Here is an 11,619-nt window from a genome sequence, read left to right as displayed (position 1 = left end):
CCATAGCACCCTCATCATATCCAACCAAGCTAAAACCCATAACAAAGGAGTAATGTCCAAAGGCAAAACAAACACAAAAAAAGCCTTCTATTTGTGGCTTTTGTTTTGATCTTGTGTTGTCGCTTTTTGGATGTGATGAGGGCGCTAAGGGGGTGTCAACACTCAAACCTTATGACGTAACAAATGCAAATTTTATGACGTTTTTAGGGGTAGTCCCTCCCATTACTAGCTCAACACTCAAACGGAGTCTCCTGTATAAAATATAAAATAATACAGACACAAATAGTGAATGAAATCTTATGACGTAACAAATGCAAATTTTATGTATACTGCAATTGACTAAATATTGAACAAGAAAGCCCAAGGGAATACAAAAAAATCCAACGTTTTTAGGGGTCAATTTGAAAAATGGCAAAATTACTTTTTCTTTTCAATTTTAGCAAACAACATTTTTTGCACGTGCATGGTATTTTATAAAATACCAGAATATCAACATTCTTCAACTGTAGTTATTTCGTTTCTACATTGTAATTAATTTATGTTATGCATTTATCAGTTTTTAATTATCTTTTACTTGAAATAGATACATCAACTCATATCATAATATTTTTCTTAATATCTCGAGTCTCAACTAATTAATTCACATATTAATAACTTTATTCAATCATACTAATTTCAAAATAACCTAATTGAATTTGAATTTCAAAATAACAAAATTATTATTTTTCGGAATTTGAGAGTCTCAACGATAGATTTTGTATTAAAATAACCTTAATTGAATTTCAAAAATAAAAAATATCAACATGTTCACTATCTTTATCTCAAAATAACATTAATGCCTTGAATATCAAGATAATTAAATTATTATTTAAAATTGGAAGAAACTCAACATTAAAAAATATTAACTTGTTCGCACACAAGCATAGAAGCACTGCGCACACACGTACACATGCACACTTACACACACGCGCACACACGCACATCTACACACAGACACCCACAGACACACGAACGCATGCACATACACATGCACACGCGCACGCATGCACATACACATGCACACGAGCACGCATGCACACGCACACACCTATCCACACGCGCGCACAAGCACACACACATGCACAAACGCACACACGCGTACGCACAAACGCACACACTTATACACATACGCACACGCGCACAAACACGCACGCACGAGCACACACACACCTAAGCACACACGCAATAGCCTGCGCACACACACGCACGCACAAACACATACAAACATGCACACACCCACACATATATGCACACGGACACTCGCAACAAACGCACGCACATACACATACGCACACCTACCTACACGCACACACGTACACACGCACATATGCATAAAGATGTATAAATGAGTTAAAATTAAAAAAAAACTACATTAATTGTGTTTAGAAGGACTTTTAAACCATGTTCATTTGACTTAATAACATTAATTAAACTATAATTTCTATCAATATTGGCTTAAAAAGTGTCATTCGTGTAATTATTTCAATATAATGCGATTTTATCCAATTCTATTTGCAACAAACAGGTCGAATATGAACCAGTAGATATACATGTCATAAGAGATATAGGAACATTTTTATGGTCATTTTGAAAAATGCAAAACTTTTTGTAACGACCCAACTTTTCTAGGTAAGTCGAGGTCATTAATTTTTAATAAAAGACTTTGTTGATACAAAATGAAGCGTAAGTCAATTTAAAAAAAAATATGTCAGGCCTGATTTTCAAATATCAAGAAAACTTAAAAATAACACTATTTACAAATAAAAGTTTGTAAACTAAGTTTTTAGTACATCTTAAACCTTAAAAGAAACATAAGCGGAAGCAAAATACACATTTCCTATGGCAATCACGCTTCCTTCCTGCCCCTCGCCGGTTTGCCACCTTTATTTCCTTTGCCTGAAAATTAAACATAAGAAGGGTGAGTATTTTAAATACTCAGTAAGAGACCCTATACTGGTCTCGTCAGGGAAAATAAATTGTTAAAGTTCTATTGGGACACCCTGTACAGTCGCAGTCTTGTGATCCCGTAGGATACACATTCAGTCTAACGCCCCGAAGGACGTACATATCAGTCTGACGCCCCGAGGGACGTACATATCAGTCTAACGCCCCGAGGGACGTACATATCAGTCTAACGCCCCGAGGGACGTACATATCAGTCAAGTGTTCTGCAGAAACACATATCAGTCAAATACTCCCGAAGGTGCAAAATAAATTGGTGATCCCGTGGGACACCTACAAGGTAAACATCCCAATACAACCTAACAATTTATCCCCTCATTCCATTCAACCCATCTTTCAGTTACTTCAAATCACAAAGTCCTTTCTTTCAACATCCTAACAGTCAACTTATTTTACTACAGTCATATGTCTGTCAATAATATGCTAATACATCAGTCAATCACTATACAGTCAAGTCAATACACCCCTCAGTTCACCAGCACAAACCACAGTTCAGTATAATCCACATCCAACTGAAACAAATTCACTAGTTCACATCCAATCTTTATACAGCACAATCTATTAATATCATCATGTACACAGAAGCATAATTTCAGTCATTCACATGTATACTTTCGGCAATCCACATCAATTCACACATCAATGTATATATATATGTTTCCAGTCAAATACAACATACACTAAACATTTAGTCTGCAATCAAACATGTACATCTTAATCATCATCCATACAGTCCAACACAACTCAAAAACTTTAGGTAAGTCCAGTAGAAAATCCCTTACCTCACTTTTATGCAAGTTCTTCAATCTACTAAATCCAATGAATCAAATCCTAAACATAATCAATCATAAAATCAACATCTTTCTAAATAGTTTCAACCATTCAAATTACCCCATATGTAAATTCCACAACTTACCCAAGAAGTGGAAAATCAAGTCCACTTCAACCTTTTGGAAAATCAAGGATTCGCTCACTGAATCAAGATGTACCTTCAAGAATTAAGCATTTCGCCAACAATTAAATCCAATGGCAGCATCCAACAAAAACCAAGAAACCAACAAAAACCATAACTTGTTCTTACCCAAATATGAGCCCAATGGTTCACGGCGAGGCAGATCTGGACGACGATTTGCTTTGCGAGGGAGGCACGACGGTTGTGAGCGAGAGGCACGACGGTTACAGGCGGATGGGCGCGACGGTTTAGATCTGAAGAAGAAAAGAGAGGGTGGCGGTTGGGTTCGGCGAGCGGCGGCGGTTTTGCTTCGCGAACGGAGATGGAGACGGCAATTCGGCGCGCGGGACGACTGCAACGCAAATCTGGACTGGCAGCGGCACGGTCTTGCTTCGCGGCTGGGTATGGTGAAAAAGAAAGAGAAACGGAAGAAGAGAAGTCTCGGGTGGCGGTTGCTGGGCTACGGCGGTTGCTGGGCTGCGGCGGAAGGAGAAAATGGAAGGAAGAGATCGGCGGAAAGAAGGAGAAGATGGATGGGAGTCACGATCGCACGGGAAGAAGAAGGGAGAAAAGAAAAGAAAAGAAAAGAAGAAAAGAAAAATAATAAAGAAATTTTTAATATAAAGTAAAATAAAAATATATATATATATATATATATATATATTACCTTTTTGGGCATTACATTCTTCCCTCCTTAAGAAACTTTCGTCCTCGAAAGTTCTAATCCTGAAATAACTCTGGATAACGAGTCCTCATTTCTTCCTCTCGCTCCCATGTCGCCTCTTCAATTCGATGATTCCGCCACAAAACCTTTACTAATGGAATGCTTCTATTACGAAGCATCTTTACCTCTCTAGCCAAAATCTCCACAGGTTGTTCAACATAGCTCAAATGCTCGTCAATCTCCAAGGTTCATAGTCCACTACATGAGATGTATCGGCCACATACTTCCTCAACATCGAAACATGGAAAACATTATGAACTGCAGAGAGAGATGGTGGTAATGCCAAGCGATACGCCACAACACCAACCCTCTCTAAGATCTCAAATGGTCCAACAAAACGAGGACTTAACTTTCCCTTCTCAAAACGCATAACACCCTTCATAGGTGCTACCTTCAAGAATACCTTTTCTCCCACATCGAACTTAAGGTCTTTTCGCCGTACATCTGCATAACTCTTCTGTCTACTCTGCGCTGTTTGCATACGCGTCCTAATCGTTTGAATAGCCTCATTAGTAGACCGAACTAATTCAGGTCCCATCAATCTATGTTCACCAACCTCACTCCAACAAACAGGGGTTCTACAACATTTGCCATACAAAGCCTCAAATGGTGCCATACCGATGGTAGCCTGGAAACTGTTGTTATAAGCAAACTCCATCAAATGTAGATGAGAGTCCCAACTACCTGGAAACTCTATAACACAAGCTCGTAGCATATCCTCTAAAACTTGGTTCAAACGTTCAGTTTGACCATCAGTCTGTGGATGAAAGGCTGTACTGAAATCCAATCTCGTACCCATAGCAGTCTGAAGTCCCTTCCAAAACTTGGAAGTAAACCGTGCATCCCTATCAGAAACAATCGATACAGGCACTCCATGCAGTCTCACAATCTCAGTTAAATACAACTCTGCCCACTTACTAGCAGTATAAGTGGATTTTCCTGGTACAAAATGTGCCGATTTCGTAAGCCTGTCTATGACAACCAGAATCACTGTGAAACCCTTCAGGGTCTTAGGCAGCCCTGAAATAAAATCCATCGACACATTCTCCCACTTCCACTCTGGCACACTTAAGGTTGTAATAAACCTGCTGGTTTCTGTCTAGGTGCCTTAACTTGCTGACATACTAGACACTTACTAACAAATTCCGCCACTTCCCTTTTCATATTCCGCCACCAATAAAATCGTTTTAGATCCTGATACATTTTCGTGCTACCAGGATGCATGGAAAATGGGGAATTATGGGCTTCATCTAGTAAGTCAATCTTAACTGTACTGTTCGCTGGCACACATAAACGTCTCTCAAACATCAACCCACCATCAGAGGATATGGAGAACTCATCAGTCTGCCCTGTTTCAACAAGGCGACGTCTCTCCATCAAATAAGGATCATTACTCTGAGCATCAACAATCTTGTGCCTCAGAGTCGGTTGCACCGTTAATTGAGCTAGCTGTGAGGTGACTCTCCCCACAGACACTGCAATCTCAGCTCTCTCCAAGTCTCGATGCAATGGTACCTGTCTAGTAATGAGTGCTGCCGAATGTGATACTTTTCTACTAAGAGCATCAGCCACCACATTCGCCTTACCAGGATGGTATAATATCTCACAGTCATAATCTTTTACCAACTCGAGCCACCTTCGCTGTCTCATATTCAACTCCTTCTGAGTGAAGAAGTACTTTAGGCTCTTATGGTCAGTAAAGATTTGTATCTTTTCACCGTACAAGTAATGTCTCCATATCTTCAATGCAAAAACCACTGCTGCCAACTCCAAATCATGTGTGGGGTAGTTCTGCTCGTGACTCTTCAACTGACGAGAGGCATAAGCAACCACCTTACCTTTCTGCATCAAAACACAACCCAGTCCTTTCTTGGAAGCATCACTGTAAATCACAAAACTTCCAGATCCATCTGGTACAGTAAGGACCGGTGCAGTAACTAACCTTTGCTTTAAGTTCTGAAAACTATCCTCACAAGCTGGACTCCAAACAAACGGAGTTCCCTTCCTTGTCAACTGAGTCAAAGGAGTAGCCAAACGTGAAAAATCCTCCACAAACCTCCGGTAATACCCTGCTAAACCCAGAAAACTACGAACCTCACTAACTGTGAGGGTCGAGACCAACTGGTAACCGCTTCTATCTTTGCAGGGTCTACTGAAACTCCCTCACTGGAAACCACATGACCAAGAAAAGCCACCTGCTTCAACCAAAATTCGCACTTAGAACTTAGCATACAGTTTATTGACTCGAAGAGTCTCTAACACCTTATGTAAGTGTTCCTCATGTTCGGCTTCAGTCTTGGAATAAACCAAAATATCATCAATGAAGACTATCACAAAAGTGTCCAAGAAATCCTTAAACACCCTGTTCATCAAATCCATAAATACAGCAGGTGCATTAGTCAAACCAAAAGACATTACTATGAATTCATAATGTCCATACCTCGAACGAAAAGCAGTCTTAGGAATATCACGGTCTCTAATCCTCAACTGGTGATAACCTGACCGTAAGTCAATCTTAGAGAACACCGTGGCTCCCTGTAACTGATCGAACAAATCATCGATTCTGGGTAAAGGATACCTGTTCTTGACTGTTACTTTATTCAACTCTCTATAGTCAATGCAAAGACGCATCGACCCATCCTTCTTCTTCACAAACAATACTGGTGCACCCCAAGGTGACACACTAGGTCGAATAAAGCCTTTGTCAAGCAATTCCTGTAACTGTACCTTCAGTTCTTTCAACTCAGCAGGAGCCATCCTATAAGGGGCTCTAGAAATAGGAGTAGTGTTTGGCTCCAACTCAATGGCAAAATCAATCTCTATGTGGCGCAGTCCTGGAAGATCTTTTGGAAATACATCTGGGTATTCTCTTACCACAGGTTCTGAAGTTAAAGAAGTCTCACCTTCCCTAGTATCCACCACACTTGCCAAAATACTCCAAGTACCCTGGCTGAGTAGTTTACTAGCTTTCATAGCTGAGATTACTTTAGGCAGTACTACTGTTCCTACTCCCTTGAATTTAAAGCTAGATGCAGTAGGGGGACTAAACACAACTTCCTTACGAGAACAATCAATACTAGCATGATTAGTAGCTAGCCAATCCATACCTAAAATTACATCAAAGTCACGCATATCTAATACCAACAAGGTTACGTCCAGCACACGACCAGCTATCTCAATTTCACATGCTTTAATCTTTTCCTTAGACAACATAATTTCTCCAGACGGTGTAGACACTGACAAAACATAGTCTAAGGGTTCCACCTCTAAGCATGCATGCGTCACAAAAAGCGATGAAATAAATGAATGAGAAGATCCCGAGTCAAACAAGGTCAAGGCAAAATGCCCTAATACTGGTAATGTACCTGTCACTACTGTGCCGGCCTTCTCTGCCTCTGATCTATTAGTGGCAAAGATTGTACCCCGCTGTGGAGGTCTCTCTCCCTGACTGCTCGATCCAGCCCCAGTAGATCTCAAGGGACACCTATCAGCCATGTGTCCCTCTTGCTTGCACTTATAACAGACTCTCGTTCCCATCAAACAACGACCCAGGTGGCGTTTCCCACACGTATTACATACTGGCCTCTCTTGAGTAGTGTCTCCTGCACCGCCAGAACTCTGCTGGAAACTGCGAAAAGAATCACCTGGTCTCATGTTCCTCTGAGGAACTCCTACAGTTCTCTGCTCTACTTTTCTCTTTTGACCGACGACGATCCCTTATTAAAGCTCCTTGGCTGTCTTTCATCCTTCCCAATACTCATATCCACTGCCAGACGCAGTGCTTCAGCTTGGGTAGTGGGCTTTAGTGCTCGCACAAAACCCCTAATTTCATCTCTCAATCCCTTGACGAACCTATCAGCTCTAGCCTGCTCATTACTAACAAGCTCAGGGGCAAAACGTGACAGCATATCAAACTCCTGGTCGTACTCCTCGACTGTCATATATCCTTGCTTCAACTCCAAGAATTCCTGGCTTTTGGCGTCTCTAAGGTTAGCCGAGAAAAACTTGGTATAGAAGCAGTTCTTAAACTGATCCCAGGTAATTTGCCTCACATCTCCACCTAGCATGCGCATTGTAGTCCTCCACCAGATAATGCCTCTGTCCCTCAGTAGAAAAGCAGCACACTGAACTCTGTGCTCCTCGGACATCTCATGTAATTAAATATGGTTTCCACAGAGGACAACCACATTTCAGCTTTAGTAGGATCCTCCAGTGACCCATCAAACGTCTGAGGGTCATACTTCCGAAAGTCCCTCAAATGTTTCGCCTCAGCAGAAAGTTGGTTAGGTAATTCTTGTGCAGGAGGGGCTGCTGGTGCAGGGGAACTACAGGTGCAGGTGGAACCAGGTGCCTGCTGGTTTTGAGCTATAGCTGTCATAAGTTCTGTAAACCTCTGCTCCATGTGAGCAGACAGTGCATCAAACTCAACGTGAGTCACGGGTGCAGCAGGAATTCGCTGTTCAGCTTGACCCTCAGTAGGCTGATTACGACCTGCTCCTCTACCTCGGCCTCCTGCTCTCTACGACCTCCTCTACGTACTTCTTCCCTTGGCGGCATAATTCCTATTACCACCAACAACACTCTTTAACAAAATCTTAATCATAAACATAAGCAAGTCTTTATCGTCATGCAATCTAGTTTAATTTAGGCAAGGTCATGCAAATAAACCATACATATAAGCATCAAGCATACCTGACGAGAGACGAAGGGTCGCGTTAGCCATAGGAACACAAAAACATAGACTTACATCGTAAGTCAGTCTACAGAACCTAAAACTTAGGCTCTGATACCAACTGTAACGACCCAACTTTTCTAGGTAAGTCGAGGTCATTAATTTTTAATAAAAGACTTTATTGATACAAAATGAAACGTAAGTCAATTTAAAACAATCTATGTCAGGCCTGATTTTCAAATATTCAAGAAAACTTAAAAATAACACTATTTACAAATAAAAGTTTGTAAACTAAGTTTTAGTACATCTTAAACCTTAAAAGAAACCATAAGCGGAAGCAAAATGACACAGTTCCTATGGAATCACGCTTCCTTCCTCCCCCTCGCCGGTTTGCCACCTTTATTTCCTTTGCCTGAAAATTAAACATAAGAAGGGTGAGTATAACAATACTCAGTAAGAGACCCTTACTGTCTCCGTCAGGGAAAAATAATTGTTAAAGTTCTATTGGGACACCCTGTACAGTCGCAGTCTTGTGATCGCGTAGGATACACATTTCAGTCTAACGCCCCGAAGGACGTACATATCAGTCTAACGCCCCGAGGGACGTACATATCAGTCTAACGCCCCGAGGACGTACATATCAGTCTAACGCCCGAGGGACGTTCATATCAGTCTAGTGTTCTGCAGAAACACATATCAGTCAAATGCTCCCGAAGGTGCAAAATAAATTGGTGATCCTGGGACACCTACAAGGTAAACATCCCAATACACAACCTAACAATTTATCCCTCATTCCATTCAACCCATCTTTCAGTTACTTCAAATCACAAAGTCCTTTCTTCAACATCCTAACAGTCAACTTATTTTACTACAATCATATGTCTGTCAATAATATGCTAATACATCAGTCAATTCACTATACAGTCAAGTCAATACACCCCTCAGTTCACCAGCACAAACCACAGTTCAGTATAATCCACATCCACACCGAACAAATTCACTAGTTCACATCCAATCTTTATACAGCACAATCTATTAATATCATCATGTACACTAAGCATAATTTCAGTCATTCACATGTATACTTTCGCAATCCACATCAATTCACACATCAATGTATATATATATGTTTCCAGTCAAATACAACATACACTAAACATTTAGTCTGCAATCAAACATGTACATCTTAATCATCATCCATACAGTCCAACACAACTCAAAAACTTTAGGTGAGTCCAGTAGAAAATCCCTTACCTCACTTTTATGCAGTTCTTCAATCTACTAAATCCAATGAATCAAATCCTAACATAATCAATCATAAAATCAACATCTTCTAAATAGTTTCAACCATTCAAATTACCCCATATGTAAATTCACAACTTACCCAAGAAGTGAGAGAATCAAGTCCACTTCAACCTTTTGGAAAATCAAGGATTCGCTCACTGAATCAAGATGTACCTTCAAGAATTAAGCATTTCGCCAACAATTAAATCCAATGGCAGCATCCAACAAAAACCAAGAAACCAACAAAAACCATAACTTGTTCTTACCCAAATATGAGCCCAATGGTTCACGACGAGGCAGATCTGGACGACGATTTGCTTTCCGAGGAGGCACGACGGTTGTGAGCGAAGAGGCACGGCAGTTACAGGCAGATGGCGCGCGACGGTTTAGATCTGAAGAAGAAAGAGAGGGTGGCAGTTGGGTTCGGCGAGCGGCGGCGGTTTTGCTTCGCGAACGGAGATGGAGACGGCAGTTCGGCGCGCGGGACGATGCAACGCAAATCTGGACTGGCAGCGGCACGGTCTTGCTTCGCGGCTGGGTATGGTGAAAAAGAAAGAGAAACGGAAGAAGAGAAGTCTCGGTGCGGTTGCTGGGCTACGGGCGGTTGCTGGGCTGCGGCGGAAGGAGAAAATGGAAGGAAGAGATCGGCGGAAAGAAGGAGAAGATGGATGGAGTCAGATCGCACGGGGAAGAAGAAGGGAGAAAGAAAAGAAAAAGAAAAAGAAGAAAAAAAAATAATAAAGAAATTTTAATACTAAAGTAAAATAAAAATATATATATATAATATATAATATATATATATATATTTACCTTTCTTTGGGCATTACATTTTTTTTTTAATTTTAGCAAATAACATTTTTTGCACGTGCATAATATTTATAAAATACCAAAATATCCACATTCTCCAACTAAAATTATTTTGTTTCTATGTTGTAATTAATTTATATTATGCATTTATCAACTTTTAATTATTTTTTACCTGAAAAAAGATACATAAACTCATATATATACTTTTTTCTTAATATCTCGGGACTCAACTAATGGATTCAAGACTTTAACTTTATTTAATCTTACTAATTTCAAAATAACCTAATTGAATTTGAATTTCAAAATAACCAAATTGAATTTCAACATAACAAAATTATTATTTTTCAAATTTGATAATCTCAGAAATAGATTTTGTATCAAAATAACTTTAATTGAATTTCAAAATTAAAAAATATCAACTTATTCACTCTTTATCTCACAATAATATTAATGGCTTGAATATCAAGATAATTAAATTATTGTTTTTAAAATTGGGAGAAACTCAACATTAAAAAATATCAACTTATTCACACACAATCACACGCGCACACACATACATACACTTGCACGCACGTGCACCCATACACGCACACACACACGCGTGCACACACACACACACACACAAACGCACACATGCACACGCACACCAAACCGCACGCACACAAATACACACACACACGCACACTAATGGTTCAATTTCATCGATTGTTCCTATTTTTCTGACAGTTTATTTTTGCCATCGATAGAGGATCTTCCGACAGACCTGCGTGACGGTGTGTGTTGACAGCTTAATTTCGTTGGCAAAAGAAAAGTCGATTAGTTTTTGAAGATTTACTGACGATATTTGTCATCGACAAAGGGTAAATTTCTTGTAGTGCATGTACATCAAACATATCAAATTTGTTAAGTGTACCAATGAAGTATAAGAAGTTTATTAGTGGTGTATCAAGCGTATCAAACTTATAAGTGAAGTCTTTAAGTGTATCAAACTAATCAAGTGTATCAAGGTCTCAGGGTATCAAGTGTATCAAGAAGAATCAAGTGTAACGAGAAGTATTATGTGGAACGAGAAGTATTATGTGTATGAAGATGTTTCAGGTGTGTATCAAAAAGTATCGAGTGTATCAATGAGTACCGAGTGCATGAATTGTATCTATCAAATGTATCAAGTGTATCAGT

Source organism: Cucumis sativus, unplaced genomic scaffold, assembly GCF_000004075.3.
Source record: "Cucumis sativus cultivar 9930 unplaced genomic scaffold, Cucumber_9930_V3 scaffold106, whole genome shotgun sequence".
NCBI lineage: Eukaryota > Viridiplantae > Streptophyta > Magnoliopsida > Cucurbitales > Cucurbitaceae > Cucumis > Cucumis sativus.
This window is presented reverse-complemented; position numbering follows the sequence as displayed.